Below are 18,062 nucleotides of genomic sequence, written 5' to 3'. Positions count from 1 at the left end.
GAACCAGGTTTCTGTCACTGCACAGATATCAATGTTCTCCATACTGAGGAGAGCTTCGAGTGCATGCATTTTGAGGTTCAGACTTCTGGTGTTTAGCAGCATTACCCTTAGTTTCTTGTTCTTTGTGTTTTCTATGGAGGTGGGTTTGTCTTTTGAGCCTTGCCTAAAAAAGGCACTATGGGGGTGGCAAGAGCCTTTGCCAGTATCCGAAAGCCCAGGGGTGACAGGTGCAAGCTGTCCCTAGTGAAGTAACGTGGCTTGTCGAGCATGTCATCCCAGGCTGACAGGCACTGGATCCCCTTTGAATGACACCAACATTTTAGCCAATTGTTAAAATCGATCATTTTGTCTTTATATTGTGGCATCATTCTAGGTGAGGGTAAGATGCTGCTCAAGATTAGGGTCATACCGGCCTGGGCTACATGATCGGAGAGCTCCTCTATGTCTCTTTTCATGTAGTCGAGGGAGGTACATCTCAGGTCATTCACACCAGCATGTACTATGACAGAATCATATTTGTACTTGCTTTGGAGTGACCTGAGTGCTTGCGTTATGTGGTGGATCCTAGCGCCTGACAGGCAGCTCACTGTGACCTTCTCCTTGTTCAGCCTGGTGAGCGGGACGTCAGTGTGTCTGACTATAGAATCACCTATTACAAGTGTATCAGGTGTGTTATTCAGCCTTAAGGGCTGTGACTGTTTGGCACACTGACTTTGTGAGCTATGTGTTGCACGTGTTTTGCTGTGGGGTAGCGTTTGCTTGGCTGTCTGCTTTGGAGGTCTCTGCTGCTTAGGTAGATTTTTATTTAGAGCCTCCAAGTATGTTTTTGTGTGTTTATGTGTTTGGTTTGCTGTTGTGGTAGGCCTATGTGAGACTGGATTAGTGTTGTGTGAGGTTACCTTCTCCTCCTGACTGGTTACACCAGTTCTGAGGTGAGAGAGCTCAGCCTCCAGTTTGGCTATATGGTTGCATCTCTCACATATGTTTGAACCTGTTTGGAGGAGGAGAGGGTTGTCCGTGTACATGAGGCAGTTGTAACATTGTCTCAAGATTCCCAGATTCACCAGCTGGACTGGAGAGGAAACCATTAACTGACCTTTGAACATGCTAGAGTAGTAAAGGAAACTCTTTTATCACTTAATTAAAAAGGACCAATAGGGGACAAGTTAATTTTGGCGAGTATATGAGGATGTAGTGCTTTTAGTTTATTAGTGCTAGATTGTAAGATTGCTTATTTGGGCAAGTGCAGGGCCTTAGATTGAGAATAGGGTGTTTAATTTAAGATATAGAGCAGTTCTAAGGGAAAAAGTGAAGAGCAGACTTTGTGGAGCCGGGAATAGTTTAAACCCGATTAAGCAGCACTACCCGATGCTGCGCTATGCGCACAATCGCGCAAAGCCGCGCTAAAGTGGGTTTTTATGCAGGGAACTTCAAAGAGCTAGAAATGGCCCAAAATGGCCAATTACTACAAGATTCTTGTGCTGAGGTCACTCCTTCAGGGACAGATAGGTTGGTCAAGGCTCCCCACTCCCACTGGTGAGCAAAGAAACTTACCTCTATCCAAGTAAGGAAATGTGCAACACAGGAACTCTCCAAGAGTCCAGAATACAGCAAAGCCTGTATGAGGGACTATTCTAGTTTAGGAAAGGCGGGAAACAAGGATTTTTTTTTTCAGGAAAACAACAGGAGAATTACAGTATATTCAATGCACAGGCTAGCACACTTGAGTGGGCAGCCTCAACAGTTAAATATAACAAACAAACTTTTAAACTAAGTGCAGGTAATAAAAAACACAAAAACAAGCTTATAACAGTTAAATCAGCAGTGTAAACTCGCTTTTTGGTGAGAAAGGACGGTCGCACAGGTAGAGACAGAAAAAATATACTTATATCATGAAAGCAGTCACTCTTTTCATTTCTCTGCTGCTAGCACCACTCTGCAGGACCATGAGGAGCTGTTGCTGAGTAGGATATCTGTCTCTCCAATGTGTCCTATTTATATCACATGGGAAATTTAGGTCTTTTAATCTAGTAGTTCTGATGCTGTTTGTTTTACAGATGTGCAAAAGATTCATGAAAACAATATCCAGGGATGCCTTATATGCAAGGCAAAAATCACCTCTCAGTAGTTTGTATGATACAGAGTAGAGTTACAGGGCTTTGAGATAATCAGTGTAGGACATTGTTTTATTCTTTTTGTAAGTAACCATTGTGGACATTCCAGTTGCTGCATGTGTCTGGTCATGTACATTCCCAAGGGGGAATTACGCTCTATGATGGGTCTGATGAATGGTGAGTACAGTGGTATGATGACCTCTCTGGATCTAGACGCCATGCCCTTAACTTATAAGTTGAACAACATAGGAGGATTTTCTTACTGCCTTGGACACATGTTAGTCAAGGGCTAGATTTCTATCTACATGAGTTCCCAGATCCCTGATTAGTGCATTAACTTTCAGGGGTGCTTTGTTGATGATGTAGTTACTCCGGGTGGCTTTTGAAAAGGTACAATAATACATTTCTTGCCACTGAGTTTTAAGCCATGACTTTGACACCAAACATTTGCCTGTGTTAAACCTTCTGAAGGGTGTTCACATCTTGCAGGATTCAATGGCTGTTCCCAGTTTGCAGTCATCTGCAAACTTGGTCAGCCAGAGGGCTTTGACTTCCAAAAAGTAGACGCCAAAAGGGAGAAGACCCCGAACAGAGTCCTGAGGGACTCCACTGGTGACTGGCCTCTGTCTGGAAATGTTTCATCTCCCAAAGCCCTGCTAACAAGTATCAAGGGTATGAGAACTTATCAGAGATTTGCGATGCATGGCTAGGCTTAAAAAGGCTTTTGTGGTTGTTAGCCTGGTTAACACCTATGAACCTATGTGGAGTTGTCCTCACCAATTTTAACCTCTTGAATCCTATTCATAAGCCAGCCAGCTATACAGCACATACATAGCATACAAGTATAGTGATATAAGATCCGGATAATCTTAAACTAGTACTACAGATATACAAATACATACAATAATACATGATAATGGTGAGGCATAGCAGTTAATACAAGAATAGTAAAGAATAGAAGGTAGTAACAAAATAAAAAGCAGAATGTAATGCTGTACAGGACCTTATGAAGGTGGATGACCATTGCAGTCCTCCATTCACATAACACAAAACCAAAAAGTTTAAGATAAAGACTATAGTTAAATAGTAATTCCAGGGCTTCTGATTAGTCATATTTTGTGTGTTCAGGAGACATCCTGGGATGATATGGAGGCCCACTGAGTCTGTGTCTTGGGTTTAATGAGCTCAGCAAATACATGTCCCCTAGTTATAGTTGGAGAGGTTATGTTGGAGGATATCTTTTTGGGATAGCTGGGAGTGGGGGGGGGGGTTGTCCTCTAAGAGGTTTGCTGTATCCCAAAGCTTAGTGAATGTGGCACCATTAACCACCAGCTCAGCACATTGCTGTGTGCTGCCCTTGAGGTTTATGACATAGCTGAAGAAGGCTTTATGGTTATCTTTCATCTGGGAGGATATGTTAACCTTTAATTTGGCATTGTTTCACCTATTTAGACCTTTTTATTGCCTATTTAATTTGATGAGAGAGTTTTTTATCTTTATGGGTCTTTCACTTCCTGATTTTTTACATCATTTTTATTCATTTTGTTGTATATCCTGTTTAATTTGTAATGCCACCAGGGAGGTTTGTTTTTGGAGCTATGTCTGGGCTTACTTCTGGTAGGTACACCAGTCTCTTTGCAGTCCTTGACATGGTTGTGCAGAGTTTCTGAGAGCATTTTATCATCAGCTGCTGAAGGGCCGCTGAATTTTGACAACTTATCACTTAATAAAAGGAAGTTTGCCTTGGAATACTTCCTAACTGTTAATGGTTTCAGTGGGATTATGGAGTTGATTTTGTTTCAGAGGTGATGGTTTTATGGTTGGACCTTTCCTGGGTGGACAAGACATGGGGGGAGGTGCAGAATTCTCTCATATTTGTGAGTTTGAGGTCCACTATGTTGGAGCCTCTAATGGGCATATTCAATATTTGATCAAGGGTGTTTGTATTTATGAAGTCCAGGATTCTCTGTGCCAGCAGATCTGAGGCTGTCTAGGATTCCCGGTGTTAGGTTGGATGATAAGTGCCTCAAGTTGGTCCATAGGTAGGTACTAGGCTATTGGCCCTAGGGCCTATACAAGCCTAGCCAAAAAGGTACCCTGGCTTTTGCCACCCAAGAAAATTATTTTCCTGTGCCCCTGTCAAGCAGAACCACAGAAGTGATCCCCGGGTTGAATTTCCTATTACCCATCCAATCATCAAGAATGCATTGTGAGCATCTTGGGACATGTAAGGTGACCTATTGCTGGCTACGATATAGTATGGGATTTTATCTATGATTATCTGCAAGTGGAGAAAATCCAGTGTATCACCTTTTTTGTCAACCATAGAGGTATGTTTATTGATGTACATCAAAACACCCCCACATTTATCCCTTCTCTGTTGGGTGCTAGTCTAAACGTGTGGAATGCAGTGAAACCTTGCACCTTCTGGTAATCCCTGCCACTTTAAACCATGTCTCGGTAACTGCACAGATGCCTATATTCTCAGGTGTCAGGAGGGCTTGGAAGGAGTGACGTTTTTTGTTTAGGCTCCTGGCATTGAGCAGTAACACCCTGAGGTTCAGTTGACTTGATTTTGCTATGTTCTTTTTGTATAGAACCTGCTGTCTTGCTTAGACGGCTCAGTTTAAGTTCAGTTATACTTACTTGCCAGGTATCCCCTCCTAGTCACTCGTAACCTGATACTAGATAACAGCTTTCCTTCCCATCTCTTCATTAGGTTTATACTCTTGGTTTGCCAATCAGATTCCTATGTCTGCAGGCAGAATATGGAGAACGTTGGTCTCTTATCAAAAGATCTACAAGCATTTCAGATGTGATGGCCTTACATTCACTCATACATCTATGAAACTTAGTGATGTGTTCTGCAATAATTTCACTCATACTCTCATTTGCATTTCTTCTGTGCTCTCTAAACTTTCTTCTTTATGTTTTAATGGTTTAAAACATGGAAGGGAATGCTATTTAACTTCAATATAATTTAAACAATAAATGCCTTTAAGTTTGAAATCTGAATGCTTTGGTTTACCTTTGAGCATAGGAGTTAAAAACATCACTCACTGCTCTTGGTCAAACTGATGTCGATTGTACACTCATTAAAATGCCATTATAAAAACAGTCAAAATCATTTCTCCCTTTACACTGTGGAAAATTTGCTGCAATGACCTGGGCAATTAGGGTTGCTTTCCCTTTCCCCATGACGTGCGTGTCTCGAGCAAAGGGTCAGTACCTCCACTTCATGCTAGTAATTGGTTTCTCTATCTCTCTGCACCTTGCTGTCTCTCTTTTTTGACACCAGGCAGTTTCACTTTCTCACCTGCTTCAAGCTCCACATGTTTAGTCTCCAATGTCAGGCTCTGTAGTTCCATCTGAGCTTTAACTTCATCAGGGGGTCAATTTGACTATGCCTTTTCTGCATATTGAACTCTCACAGTACCTGACTTTTTCCTTATTTAGCAGGATGATTTTCAGCTGAGCACAAGGCTGCTACCATGTCTTCCTTGGACATGGTTGAATGAGAAATTCCTTTAGCTTTACATCCCTTAGTCAGTTAGAATCCACTTAGAAGACAAAAACTGCTATGCAAGACTGCTATTCATCGATTTCAGTTCTGCCTTCAACACTGTCATCCCTCAGAATTTGATATTGAAGCTACTTCAACTGGGCATAGACTCTCATTTATGCAATTGGATTCTGAGCTTCCTTACTGAATGGCCTCAAAAGGTTTGTGTGGGAGACAAGAGCTCTAGAAGTATCATCCTGAACACAGGAGTACCACAGGGGTGTGTCTTAAGCCCTCTACTTTTCACTCTGCTGACACATGATTAGTGAGACGAATAGAATCATCAAATTTGCGGATGACACCACTGTTATAGATCTGGTCAAAGACAGAGAGGAGGAGGCCTGCAGGAAAGAGATTGAGCAACTACTGGTCTGGTGAGACAACAACAATCTAGCACTGAATGTCAGCAAGACAAAGGAGCTGATTGTTGATTTCAGAAGATCTCAAGTACCACACAAACCTCTAGTGATGAAAGGGATGACAGTGGAAAGGGTCAAGAGTACAAAGTTCTTGGGTGTCCATATGACAGAGAAAATATCCTGGTCAGTCAATGTATTCAGCACAGTGAAATAAGCTCAGCAATGCCTGCACTTTCTAAAGAAAGTTAGGAAGGGAAAATTACCAAGCTCCATTCTTCAGACTTTTTATAGGAGCACCATTGAAAGTGTCCTGACCAACAGCACTGCAGTCTGGTATGGGAGCTGTAACAATCAGGATCAGAAGGCTTTCAAGAGTTGTAAGGTCTAAAGAAAGAATCACTGGCACCTCCGTTACACCTCTGGAGGATCTACACAAATGCCGGTGCATCGACAGGACCAAAAAGATTTCCAGCGATCCAACACATTCTGGCAATGGTTTGTACACTTGCCTGTCGGAGATACAGAAGCCTGCACTGTAAGACCACCAGACTAAAAAAACAGTTTCTTTCTGCTCTCCATTAGACTGTTAAACTCTTGGGAAAAATGAGCCATGACGTCTGTTACATAACTAACCTATCAAGGGGCTTATTTTATGGATGTGCAATAACCAAGTGCAATACTAAGGTAGCTCACCTACACACTGAAGGACTGTGAAGTGCAATATACAAACTGTGCAATAATTCAGTCTAATCATAGATATGCTGCTATTGTTTCAATTTTACTTTGACAATATTACCGTCATATTGTTCTTTGTCTTCCTTGTCTCCTGTTCTGGGATGGGTGTGGGTCACTGCTGCCTACTTTACTTACAAATTGCTACTTATTAAAATTCTACTGTGATATTCTATTTGTGCAACTGTTTCCTGCATTGAGAATGAAGCACTGTAATTTTGTTCAGTTACACTGCTGTGTAGTTCTGAATGACAATAAAGTTTTATTTGACTCTTTGACTTTGACTTGACGTGACAGTTGTGGCACTAATACATTGGCATATTCTTCAAGTGAGCTCATGTTCTTACACTAATCTTTAGAAAAAATGTGCAAAAATTAAACCTATGTATATATTTGCCTTGCGGATGAAAGGGTACACAAGTCTTTAGTGACAAAGCTGCTTTACAAGCTAAATAATTTTAATTCCAATACCTTTACCAAGCCAGCAATGTAATGAATGAAGACAGGGTTTGAATCCCACCACAACAAACTGATGTAACATCTGGGTATGTGAGAGATATAGATTACAGGGGTTGGATGTGGTCCACTTCCCTATATAGGTCTGATAACCACCACAAGGATAGTATCTTGAGTCACATCACTGGTGTCCAACAGAGAAGTTAAAGAAATAGAAACTGAGGTTATGGAATACTGGCAAAGTGAATGATTCAGTGTAGAAAATCTAACTCAGAAAGCACCACAGCTGGATAGAGCAATGGACATCCAAATTAAGGGGAAACCAGTGAAACAGGAAGCAATTGGTCAGGTGCCATATGAAGATAATTTGGAGCCTTCGACAGGAAACCAGTATAAAGATTCACTTGAAACTGGACAGCAAGGGAAGGAACAGGAAACTGTGGAAACTGATGCAGTCAATGTTGAGCAGTGATAGGTCAGTGAGTTCCCATTAGGGTGCACCTTTCAAAATGGCAAAGTGTGACATTTTAGGGACCGACAGATGATTTTAGGCCGACCATATATATATATCCGATCAGTACAATAGAAACTTACTTTTTTTGCCTAAATAAAAGCTTATTTTTTTAGCAGTTTAGTTTAGTTTTCTGTTTTGTGTGTATTATTTAGGTATTTTAGATACAGAAATGTTTGTTTTTTGCAACTATTATTACATAACATGGAATATAATTATACAATCTCAATCTCAGGGACATTTTATTTTATTATTTTTCAGGACACAACTGCCCAAAGAGGGACTGTCCCTCGCAAAGTGGGACAGGTGGTAACCCTAGTTCCCATATGACAGAGCAATGGATGGCACAGGATGAAACTGAAGAGAATGTGTCACAGGAAGATGCTATAGACCTTTCTATAGAATGTCCACAGGAAATGGAAAACAAAAAATGTGCCCTTGGTTCAGTAGAAAACAAGCTAAGAGAAGAGTTGCTTGATTTAATAGAGATAGATAGATATATTAACATCAATGAAGGAAATAGACTGCAGCAGGTCAATAAAACCCAAAAGGTCAGAAGTTTGATAAAACAAATGAACACAGTAATTAGGACTGTCCATAGAGATCCACGTGATATAACAGAAGTAAACAGGATATATTACTGTCCAGCTAAATTAATAACTGATAAAGTCCTACCACAAGATCACAGGGTAGTGAGGGAAAGGAAGGAGAGAAATCGAATACCATCATGGAAATATCAAATAGAGAAAACTATAAAGTAATTAAGACAAGAAGTGTCACTGTTAGAAGACTATAGAAGCAGGAACAGCTCAACAAAAATATTTAGAAAGATAGATGTGATAAAAGCAATGCACAGTATCAGAACAGATCAGGATTTATCATGCATCATCACAAATAACAAATTAAAAATTTCAGCACAGGAGGAAAAACTCAGAAGATGTGCAGATAAATATAAAGGAAAACTACAAAATAAACAATTTATTGATGACCCAAAAAAGTTTTACAGAGAATTGGGAAACAAGGTAAAATGAATTGAAAGACCACCAAAAAAAGAAGAAATAAATACATTTTGGAGAAGTATTTATGAAGATCCTGTGGAACATAACAAAGATGCTAAATGGATAGAAGAAATAAAAGAAAGAATAAGAAGTTTAAAGGTACAGGATATGAAATAGGATGAAGTAACAGGAAGAGAGATTCAAAGTTAAGAAAAGCCTCTAAATGGAAAACCCAGGCCTAGATGCAGTACCTAACTTCTTCTTAAAAGTATTAATATCTTTGCATGAAGATTTAGCCATGAGTAAAACATAATTATATACACACCCCAAACAGACACCAACCTGGCTAACAACAGGAAAAACAATGCTCCTAGTTAAGAGTGAACCTGCAAGAGACCCTAAAAATTATAGACCAATAACTTGCCTTCTGACGACGTATACACTATACACTATACACAGGAATTGATGCCAACAGTTTATAGTCATTTAGAAGAAATCTCAATTAAGGCAGCAGAACAAAAGGGCAATAAAAGAGTCATATGGGACAAATGATCATCTGTTGTTAAATAAAGCCTTAGTGGAGAACTGTAGAAAGGGGAAGAATCTAATTATGGCATGGACTGACTAGAAAAAAAAAAAAAAAAACATTTGATAGCATCCCACATTCATGGATAAAAGAGTGCTCCTATACTGATCGATTACGGCAAACCACTTTGCAATTAAGCCATGATAAAGGACACATTATTATTCCAGGGATAAAAATTCAAAGCAATCTGGCTTTGGAGATGGATGTAGCAGCTTGACAGCCCACAGTGCTAAGTAAAGCCATCTCCTCTGTTAATAAAGCATAAATAATAAATACATACATACATACATACATACATACATACATAAATACCTACCAGATATAGGATCTTAAAAGTAAATAATTAAAAATGTATCAGAAAAATAAGGAAGACAGACAGTGCAGGTACAAATTAAATGTGAGAGTTTAAATGTATTTGTACAAACAGCAGAACAATAATGAATTGGAAAGTAAGAAAGTTTTTCTCAAATGCAGTAACTGCAGCAGAAAGACTTACATGATTTCATACATTGCTGTTACCTACTAACGTCAGGCTCTTTTTGTAACCTAAAATCAGAACTTTCTGCCTGTCAACTCTTTCATGATCTCCCCTGAAATTATATTCAAATAATTAAGTTTCCTGATTCAGAACTGCCTTTTCAAGCAGAATAGAGTCACATATGTTTTCTATGTTGCATAAAACATGAAATACAATTCTTCCATCACTGTTAGGACATCTTATAATGAAGTTTTATAGGGCAGCTTCAAATGCAGATTTTAGAAAGTTTTAATACAGTTTACAAAAATGCTACAGTCTGACATAAAAGGAAGGAAAACAGACATTACACTTTAAATCAGTTTCTCTACCCTGACATCACACGTTAGACTGTCCCAGGAAAGTAAGTGATGGGAATCAGTGTCCCTGAATCACAGACCACAGTGCTCCCCAGAAAAAATGTGGGGTGAAAATCAGTAATGTGTTTGAACACTGAAGAAGGGATATTTCCCGAAAGCTTTGTTTTTGTAATAAAGTGAGCGTTTTCTATTTATTCGTTCTTTTTTGCTGAGGGGTGAAAATCAGTACCTCAAAATCCTAGATCATAACACTATCACAGAAAAGTCTGTATCCTAGATCATAATACTTGCCCATAAAAGTATAGATTGATCAGTCCAGGTAACAGAGAACAGTGTCTGTTAGAATAGGGGCTTAAGAATCATTGGGTCTTACTCATGAGTGATAATGGGGTAAAGTATCAGAACAAAAAGCAGACTGGGCAGCAGATCTACCCCCATCCTGTGGTGAAGCAGAGGAGCGGAGTTCTCTGGAAAAACCTCTCAGATTAGGAAAAAAAAACATCCTGGAAACAACACACTTAAAAGTTAGCGCTTTTGTTTACTTGAATGTTGTAAACTTCTTCAGACTGAAGAAGTTTACAACATTCAAGTAAACAAAAGCGCTAACTTTTAAGTGTGTTGTTTCCAGTGTGTTTTTTTTCCTCTTTCTTTTTTGGTTATACAGTTTTTTATACATTTGTGTTTAAAACCTCTCAGATTACTTGGAATTCTACACCTTTATCCTCACCTGTGGCTACATGTTGAGACAGAATAAATAAGAGCATGGTTACAGGTTAAAGCAATGTTATTACTCCCCTGGTCACTGGGTATATTGTTTGTGAGAAACCTGTGATAAAGGACATAATTTCAGTAGAGGCACCGCTCCATTAGATAGACAGGAGTTGACGTAGGAGATGAAGGCATCTTCTTAGGATGGCCCATAGATGGCTTCCATTGGAACTATTCCTAGCAGAGCCCTCTAATGGTTGGGAGGGTGGCCTAATGGTTAAGGTGTTTGCCTTACAAACACAAGGTGCAGGGTTTGAGTCTCACAAGGGATAATTGGCTAGGCTTAAAATGGCTCGCAAGGGCAGTTAGCTTAGTACTAACCTATGAACTATGAACAATGGCCTAGTGTGGGTTAATAGTCGCCTAGGGTAGTGCATCTCTTATGTCCTCTAGGAACCTGTGCGGCTCACCAACTATGAGATGGAAGTTATGGCTGGAGAAATGGGAATTTGGTTTGTCTTGTTTAGTCTGCTGCTAGTGTGACTTTCACTAAGAGTATAAGTGATGAGGGTTTCTAGTTAGGGTATTTGGTCAGAGAAAGCAATTGTGAAAGGTGACTAGGTATGAACGTGAAATTACAAAAAAGGTAAGGTGGGAAGGACGCTATGTGTTTAGGTTATGAGACTATGATTCAGAGCGACACTTGGTTTGGGTACTTTGTCTGAGAGTTACAGAGAATGACAATGAGTATCACTGTGCACTCCTGCTGATTATGTTTACTATATTTCATAAGAATCCTGTATTATTTCTGACATTTCTGCACTCTTATGGCAGAATTGTGCTGTAGCAAACCTATCTGAACTGAGGGCTGCTGGTTGAAAGTTTATTGTGTCTTTTGCTGATTGTTCTGTAGGCCTTTATGTTGTAAATGTGTTTTTCTTATTCTAAATAAGCCCAGTGTTTGTGCTAGCCTGCTGTCCGAGCAAAGCTGGTTTGCAGTGCCTTGTATAGATGCAAATGCATTCAAGTTACAATTTCCCATAGAATAACTATCCCTGCAACCTTCACAGTCCCCCTGCTGCTCAAGGAACATCTGAGTTGCACACTGAGTGGCATCAGCTTGTTGGATCACTGCAGTTCACACACAGTATCGCCCCCATTCTTTATCCATGTGCCATCATCCCAGTCCGGTTGAATCTCCTTGCTCGTCTCCCTGGTTAAACCCATAGAGTGGCAGTTTTACTTTATATATAGCTTGTCAATGCATATAGCATGTCAATGCAGTTGAGACATCCAATTACACTTACCACTTACTCGTTGTAAATAGCTTCCATGTAGATAGTCAATGCATGTCTAATATATAATTAGTTTGAAAAAAAAACTTGTATAACCTTCAGTTTAATTTTGTCAGCAGTAATATACATTTGCTAGAAATTCATATATTTGCATTGTCAAACTGTGGCCCAGCGGAAAAGGAGCTTCATCAAGATGGCTGCCTGATCCTGGAATTCTGAAGCTTTGACAGATCACAACGAAACACATCTACAACCCTGGATTTATACCGGAAGACAGTGGCAAAGAACCTTGGTGCAACAGAGAACAACAATACCCAGTGAAAGCAGGTAAACATGGAGAATGGCAAGGCAGAATGTTAGAAACTCTATCAAGGTAGTACAAGATGTGATTTCCCTAAAACAAACTGTGTCAAACTAGCAAAATATACTAACAGAACTGGAAAGTACTGCTGATGAAAACAGAACTCACCTGAAACCACTGAAGAGAACCTAACTGCTTCTCTTCAGATGACAGATATCATGGAATGGGAGATGGAAATCATTGAAGAAAAGCTTGATAACCAGTCTGAAAGAAAAGTAAAATAAACACCTATCCAGGCATGTCTAAGGGTCAGCTCCCAGTGTTTCCTCCTGTCTACCTGATGAATCGGGGCATCTTGGGGCAATGCAGCAATTGCCTCATGTACACAAACAACCCTCTCCTCCTACCACCCAACACTACAACCTGTGAGAGATGCACTTATATAGCCAACTGGAAGCAAAGCTCTCTTTACCCAAGACTGGACTAGACACTCAAGGAGCGGGTAAACACCTGCACCACACCACACTCATCACATAGTCCCTCAAAACCTACACCACCAAAACACGCACATAGCAACACAAAACACACACCTACATTCATGGAGGCTCTCAATAAAAATCTGCTCAAGCAACAGAGACTTCCAAAGCAGAAATGCAAGCAACCTCCACCCCCCCAACACAACCCAAATGACACATAGCCCACAAACTCAGTGTGCCACTCAACCACAGCCAATAACGCATAACAACATACCCAACACTCTATTCATAGGTGACTCTATAGTCAGGCACACTGATGTTCCACTCACCAGGCTAAACAAGCAGAAAGTTGCTGTCAGCTGCCTGTCACGTGCCAGGATCCGCCACATAATGCACTCAGGTCACTCCACAACAAGTACAAATATGACTCTGTTATTGTCCATGTTGGTGTGAATGATCTGAGATGTACCTCTCTGGACTAGATGAAAAGAGACATGGAGGAGCTCTCTGATCTTGTAGCCCAGGCAGGTATGACCCTAGCCCTGAGTAGCATCCTGCCATCACACAGAATTATACCACAGTAGAAGGACAAAATGACTGACTTCAACAATTGGCTAAGCTTCTAGTGTCATTCTAAGGGGATCCAGTATCTGTCTGCCTGGGATGACATGATCGACAGACCACGATGCTTTGCCAGAGATGGCCTGCACCTGTCGCCCTTGGGATTCCAGATACTGGCTAAGGCTCCTGCCACCACTATAGTGCATTTTTTAGGCAAGGTTCAAATGTCAAATTCAGCACCATAAGAGGTACAAGCAAGCAAAATCTGAGGTTAATGCTACTCAATGCTAGAAGTCTAAACCTCAAAATGCATTCACTCAAGGCACTCCTTAAAATGGAGAACATTGACATCTGTGCAGTGACAGAGACCTGGTTCAAGGCTCCAGAGAGCCCTGCATTACCTGGCTATAATTCATACTATGCCTTTCGGCCACTTAAACTGGACCAAAACACTAAAGGTGGAGGTGTATCCATATTCATTAAAGATATCCACACCTCCAAGCTAGTTGCTCAGCATAATGCAGCCGAGATTATCCAAGTGCAACTAACTCTGGACAGGACCGCAATCCAAATTGTAACTTGCTACAGATCCCCCATCATGCCCCAGGATTCCAACTCCTCATTTCTTGATACAATGGAAAATATTAGGGTACAACCCAACACCCTAATAATGGGTGATTTCAACTACCCCACCTTTAACTAGGAAAACTACTCATGTACCAACTCTTTTGCTCAAATTTTTCTGGAATTCATAAATTCTAACACCTTGGATCAACTTATCCACACCCCCACCAGGGCCAGCAATATCCTAGACCTGGTCATTACCAACATGGGTGACCTGTGTTCAACACCAGAGGTCAGTTCCTCATTGGTCAGATCTGACCACAAACTAATCAGCCTAGACATCCACATCCCACCCCTACCCCCCATTAGGGAAACCACAGTAAAAAATGTCTCCAAAGCCAACTTCACTCTTCTTAAGACAGAAGTGGCAAACTTCATGACACCCATGCAGATGGATAATAGAGGTATAACTGCTGAATCCTATGCAAATTAACTTTATAAGCACTTACACGAGTGCATGGATCATGCTATCCCTAACAGAACCAAGATGCTAACCTCCAAAAACGGAAGCCAATCTGGTGATCCCCTGCCATAAACAAACTCTACAACAGAAGAAAGAAACTGTTGCAAAAAAAGAGTAAAATCCCATGATTGAAGGAACTCCCTGGTCAGCTTCAGTAAGAAGCTGAGATCCCTCATAAAATTCTACAAAGCTAGTTATGAAAACAAAATGGCCACTAACTCTAAACACAACCACAAAGCATTCTATAGCTATGTCAAGAATCTCAATGGCAACACTCAGATCTGCTCTGAGTTACAGCACAACGGCACTACATATACAGAACCAACTGATATTGCCAACGTCCTGGCAGATAGGTTCAGTGCTAACTTTACCCCACCCCCACCCCCTAAAGGGCCCATCTCTATATCAGAAGAATGCAAAGTTCCTGTAATCACAGCTGCTAAGGTAAAAAACACACTCTCCAAAGCCAGGATCACAGCATCCATGGGACCTGACAATATCCCAGGCTGCATTCTACATGAACTACAGAACAAACTGGCACCTCACTAAGCACCATGTTCAATCATAGTCTCACATCAGGCTTTGTGCCCACTGAATGATGCACAGCGATGGTTATCCCACTCCACAAAGGGGGAGCCACCATAGACCCAGGGAACTATCACCCCATTAGCCTAACGAGCCTGGTCTGCAAGGCCATGGAACGTATCATCATGGAACTTTTAAACAAAGACATTGGTAATCTCCAAACTCTGGACCCCACCCAGTTTGGGTTTGTAAAAGGCAGATCATGTCTCCTAAACCTGATAGATTTCTTTGAAGAGGTCACCAAAGCTGTAGATGAGGGTAAGGTGGTTCACACAGCCTATCTAGATCTCGCCAAGGCTTTTGACACCATCCTCCCTCTGGAATTATAGATAAACTCACTAAACTAAGTATAAATCCCTATGTCACAAGATGGGTTGCCAACTGGCTCACTGACAGAACCCACACTGTGAAAGTAGCAGACTCCAAATCTGACTTCAGACCAGTGACAAGTGGAGTACCACAGGGTTCGGTCCTGTGTCCTCTCCTGTTTGGTATCTACTTTTCTGAAGTACAGGCTAACACAGAAGGTCTTTGGCTAATGAACTTCGCAGATAACTGCAAACTAGGAGCCGTGATTGAAACTCCAAACTATGTGGACATCCTACAAAAGGGCCTCAATGATACAGATGCCTGGTGTCAAAGCCATGGCCTCAAGTTCAATGCCAAAAAGTGCATTGTCATTCCCTTTGGTAAAAACTCTTTACCTATGAGCTACCACATAGGTGGTAGTCTACTTAACACCGAAAGTGTGATAAGAGACCTTGAGACACAGGTGGATAGCAGTCTCTCCTCTGATAACCACATCGCCACAGTAGTCAGGAAATCCTTCTACGTGGCACACCTCATCATAAAAGGATTTTCATCCAGGAAAAAAGGAGGTCATTGTTCCCCTCTACTTGTCACTCATTAGACCCATTATGGAATACAATGCCCCTTTTGGTATATATCTCACAAGACATCTACAACAACTGGAAAGGCCACAAAAATACCTCACAAAGAGGATTACTGGCGTCAAACAGATGCCCTACGCAGACCATCTCAAAAAACTCAAGCTTTACTCCATCGCATATTGCCTACTCAGAGGCGATCTCTGCCTAACATAAAAAGCTATGTCAATCCCAGAGGTGTTAGACATGCCCACTTAAAGGAATCCCAATCCCTCCGAGCGACACGCTCTAGGGACTTAAACATTGTCATCACAATAAACATAACATGCTGGAGGGATAGATTTCTGTCCCAGAGACTTCCCATACTCTGGAACAAACTACTTATCTATATCAAACAAAGCTCCTCATTAGCACTCGTCAAGAAAAATCTTGATAATTGGATGGGAAATAGGAAATTCACCCCGGGGATCACCTCTGTGTCTCTGCTTGACGGGAGCACAGGAAAATAATTTTTTTGGGTGGTTGAAAGGCAGGGTACCTTTTTGGCTAGGCTTGTATAGGCCCTAGGGTGATAGCCTAGTACCTACCTATGAATCTATGAGAAAGCACAAGGCTGATTAGAATTGTGGAAAATATTCTGGAACAGCTGGACTCTAACCAGAAATTACATCCAGGGGCCCCTTGTCTTGTGCATATACCTATATGGGAAAACTTAGCACATAAAGTTGGAAGAATACATATGAATGAGTGACTCCCTCCAGATAAACATTATACAAAATGCACAGCTATAGTGGAAAAGGATGGATTTTAATAGCTGTAAAAGGGAAGCCAAGAGCAAGGACAGGAGCCATATTAAGTTGGTCCCTCACTATTCTAGTACACTGCTCTATAAAAGAAGATTTGATGCTAAGATTAAGGTACATGTGCCATATACTAGATAATTTTCTAATTAGATTTATTTATTTTCCCTGGTGTTATTCTACACATTAAATGACATTGCTATGCTGACTGTTGTTTCTGCTTCCAGGGCCTGTCTTAATGAAGTATGCTGCATAGTAATGACCCACTCTTGTAGAGGGGGTCTGCAGACCTGAGTACACAGTATACACTGTAACTGTACCGTACTACACCTTACCTGTGCTCATGGAGCTCCTCCCACAAGTACCTGCCCTACGTGCTGTCTGTGCACTTCTATCATTGTACAATTTACAGTTGCCCGTATACCTTTGCCTGTATACTCCTACATATACTTATATAAACTGCACCTGTGTCTGTAAACACCTGTGTACATTTTACCCGCTTCTGTGTACCTCTCTTTTTATACAATTTAAGTCGCCTGTATACTCCTATCTGTACTTACAGAAACTGTACATGTGTCTGTATACACCTGTGTACATTTTACCTGCTTCTGTGTACCTCTCTTTTTATGCAATTTAAGTCGCCTGTATACTCCTATCTGTACTTACAGAAACTGTACATGTGTCTGTATACACCTGTGGACATTTTACCTGCATCTGTCTACATTCTGTTAATACCCGTGTAACTAGACATTTATTTTTATCATTACTTGTCTAACCTTTTATTTTATTTTATTTTATTTATTTATATCTTTTGTTAACCACGTTAGTCTCAGTAGGCTAGTGGTCCCTTTTCAAGGGAGACCTGTTGTGGATTTATACTACTAGGGAAAATTTAGCCAGGGTGCTGGGGAACTTCTCCCTACTCTTTTCGATGGGTGCCATGAGATCTTTTACATCCACCTGAACTACCACCATCTCAGGCAGATGGGGCCTTGGTTTAACATCTCATCTGAAGGATGGCACACTCAGGAGTGCAGCACCCACCTTCTGTTGCACTGCAGTAAGAGCAATCCATCTACCTTGTGTGGGAATAGAACCCACAGCCTTCTGCACCAAAGATGAGTGAGCTACCTGTGATGCACTACTGAAACTACATCAGTCTACTTCTGTATACACTCTATCTGTACTTACATACACACCTGTATGTGCT

Source organism: Protopterus annectens, chromosome 2.part1 (genome assembly GCF_019279795.1).
Source record: "Protopterus annectens isolate FY-2018-M chromosome 2.part1, PAN1.0, whole genome shotgun sequence".
Taxonomy (NCBI): domain Eukaryota; kingdom Metazoa; phylum Chordata; order Ceratodontiformes; family Protopteridae; genus Protopterus; species Protopterus annectens.
Note: the sequence above shows the minus strand (reverse complement) of the source record.